The sequence below is a fragment of the Bidens hawaiensis genome, unplaced genomic scaffold (assembly GCF_021521415.1).
Source record: "Bidens hawaiensis isolate Kalapana, Puna unplaced genomic scaffold, B.hawaiensis_p1.1 tig00003488_1, whole genome shotgun sequence".
In the NCBI taxonomy this organism is placed as follows: Eukaryota; Viridiplantae; Streptophyta; class Magnoliopsida; order Asterales; family Asteraceae; genus Bidens; species Bidens hawaiensis.
The window spans coordinates 1,082,847-1,086,466 of record NW_027491195.1 but is presented as its reverse complement, the minus strand read 5'-3'; the positions used below and the strand labels follow the sequence as shown (position 1 = coordinate 1,086,466).

The 3,620-nt window shown below is 31.5% G+C and overlaps 1 pseudogene; it reads left to right on the top strand.

Annotated features, from left to right (window-relative positions):
* The first annotated feature begins 2,665 nt into the window (after positions 1-2,665).
* LOC143623546 (LOB domain-containing protein 23 pseudogene) lies at positions 2,666-3,223 on the top strand (annotated as a pseudogene).
* Positions 3,224-3,620: the final 397 nt, after the last annotated feature.

Below are 3,620 nucleotides of genomic sequence, written 5' to 3'. Positions count from 1 at the left end.
TGTAGATCCTGATGTAGGTGATGAATGTTTATTGGGCAAAATATTAGAAGCTTGCAAATTGTAATCCTTCAATTTAAGTCTCAGATTCACTACCCAGGTTGATTGATTGGAGACGACGTCTCCAAATGGTCATTGATATTGTAAGTACCTATATATATATATATTTGCATAAACTTGAAATTTGTTTACTGAGTTGCTACAAAAAGATTTTTATTTAACAAAAGATACTACCATATGTTATCCATAATTGTGTGCGTTTCTGAAATCTATTGTTAGTATCTGATTTGATGCATTTTTTTGTGTATATATGCATTCGTTAAGTATTTCGGCAAGTATGGGGAGCTTACAATTACAGTAACAAACTCAATTATTATGAAGGATAGACAAACTGGTAGGAGAATGAATGTTTAACGGGCAGCATATATGATAGTTTGCCTTTTCATTTGATCGATATATAGCAATAAGTTACTTGTAAGTTTTAAACTAAATAATTGATAAAGCCATAAATTTATTCCTCTTCGTATATCTTATTTGTTTTTCTTTTTCTTTTTTTGGTTTCTGAACTTGATGTTAATCTTTTAATTTTTAATGCATCTAAATTGTTATAAAATATTTGACAAATGACAACATATAACCTTTTTCTTGGCTTCAAATTTTTATGGCACAAAGAAGTGTTAGCCTTCTAAGAACAATTTCTTTATAGGCAAACCATCGTTTAAAGGAGTTATTCGCCTTCAAGGTTAAAATGCTTTTGTTATATGTGCTTATTTTGCCTTATTTGGCATTTTCAATATGCTTTTGTTATATGTGTACTGGGTGGTACTGTGTTCACAAATAGGAGCTGCATTTCTATAGCCTGCTGGAGTATTTGTGCCATTCCGTTAGTTTGTATGTGTTTGAAAGTTGGTGTATTTCATTTCTAATGTCTGTTATGTAGAAACTTGTGTAGTGTTTAGATTAAGATTTTGTTTCTTTTCTGTTTATTTTGTATAGTTGGAAGCACAAGCCTATTTTATTTTAAATTTAGGGGCATGTTGATCACTGTAAGTGAAAAGCTAATAGTTGAGTTATGATTGGTAACTTAATGTACTACTCTTTTTTATTCTGGCCAAGCTTAAAAACTTGAAGTGCTGTTGTGTTGCTTGCTCTATGCTTTATTATAAAAAAAACGTGCTATAATATTTATAAAAGCTTACTGTGTTATACCACTAAATTATTTAAAACTTTTAATATTTTTCTCCGTATTAGACTGCTTGCATGTTGGGGCAGCTCATCCTCATGACCTCATTGTATTATTAGTCAAAATTGTTTGTTAGGTGTAGTTCATAACCAAACCAAACTTGCAGATATCCTCTGGTTCCAGAAAGTATCCCGTTTACTTTCTTCACATGTAACTTAATGTTGAACAAAAATTACATATGCAACCTTCTATGTGTTATTTTTCTTGTATGTAAAAAAGGATACATATTTGACTCTCAAGTCTCAACATGGTTTTCATGTATGTGTTTAAGTTGTTGTGACTGCAAGAGTCAACTATAAGATAGACGCAACAAAAATTACATTTCTTCTTATAATTATTTTGTTGGGCATTTATGTTAGTTTTGTGTAGTGTCAAAAGGTTATAGACATTTGCCTTTAGGCTTTGATGTTTCAAGGCCAATAAAAACATATGCATAAACTAGATTTTCTACAGAGCTAATTAATGAATGCTGTTGCAAAATAAGCTTAGGAAAAATCTATTCCAATACAGTGTCAATGAGGGTGCTCCAACATACACAATATTTCTTAATATTTGTCTTATTATCATTTTTGGCTTTTAGATTGTTTATTGATAGTACGTGACTATTTTGCTTTGATATCAATATAATCTGTGTGTGGTATATCAAATAGGTGTCCCCTGTTACTAAGGTAAAGGTAACCGGTGTACTTCTTTTGTACTATTGTTATCAATTATTATTGAGTTTAAACTCCGATAATTGTTGACGTTATTCTAATACGTTTTCCTAATTTCCGGGTGCTTGAAAGTTTTCAACCGAATTTACAGGCTTTGTATCAACTTTGAGGCGACTTCTTCTAGCCAAATTGTTCGTGTTTGGGTCAACTGGACGGGTTTAAGGGTTGTCCTGTTTAATCTATTTATTATTTATTGTATTCTTTTATGTTGTGTTTTATGTAATAAATAAAATTAGTTGGCGATCTTATGTCAAAAAATAAAATTTAAAAGGATTTCTTTTGTGATACGAGTTTATTTCAACATAAGAAGTATTTTTGAAGTTTCTAATATTTTACCGTTTTCATTGTTAAAACCCGTGTATTACACGGGTACCTAACCTAGTATTAAATATTAAACAAGAAAAAGAACACATATAGCATGGTTGAAAATTTACAAGAAATTATTGAACGTATTTAGGTGTTTATAAAATATGACCGTTAGAGCCAAAATGAAAACTTTTAACAGTTTCTTCAAGTAACTTAATTACTTCTTACCATATTAGTTTCACCTAAATTCTTTCCTTATTACAACAAAAGTTTAAAATATTTAGCCGTTACATTACACTAATTTCATGCTTACACAAAATCTCTACACTAAACCAAAAATCTCCCATTAGATTTCTTCAATATCTCAACATTAGATTTCGATTTTGTTAAGATCTTCATAGATCAAATGATTTCCACTCGATGTGCGGATTGCAAGTATTTCAGACGAAGATGTCCTCCTGATTGCATTTTCGCGCCACATTTTCTTAACGGTTACCAACAAAGATTCACTTGCATTCATAAAATCTATGGCGCGAGTAACCTCGGCAAGTTACTCCAGGTAAACCTTGACCATAATCTTGTTCAAATATTGAGTTTAATGGTTTATATAATATAATGAACCTTTGTTAGTCAATATGGTACGTCACTATCTTTTTTATTGACAACGTGTGATATTATGTAGAACACGCCCGTGCAACTAAGAGCGGATGTAGTAGAGTCTTGGTACACCGAGGCGAGATGTAGAATGCAAGATCCCGTGTATGGTTGTGCCGGAATAATATGGTCTTTGCATCAACAAATTCAAACAGCAGAAAGAGAGCTAGCACAAGCTCAAGCGGAGATTGCTTTCCTTGATGCTAATGGTGGAGTAGCGGAACCAACAACGAGCATGGTTGAGCCGATGGTTCAACAAGATGGCGTAAAATATGGTCTAGATGATCCTCATGATTATTGGTTTAACTAGATATGGCTATAAGTGTTGTGATTCATATTTTTATCCACGAAAAGAATGTGTGCTATGGTTAGTTTTGGGTTTATAATTGTAGTTGCTATGGTGTTTCTTGAATAATAACTTCAATCATAAATAAATGAATGATTTAAAGAGGTGATTTTAGCAATCAAAGTGTTTAAACTCAAACCAATATATCCAAATTCCTAATAGCCATTTTAAACAATCAAAATACTTAGTTTTAACAATTATCAATTTACCTGATAAAGAAAATGAGAGATGACATTCATTTTTAACCACTCCACCTACAAGTCGATTTTTTAAACAAAAAAACTCAATGGATGATTTTGTCGTTGGTGGGATTTTGGCTCAAAACGAACCATAAAAATGTCTGCAAATTTAAATTTTTAAC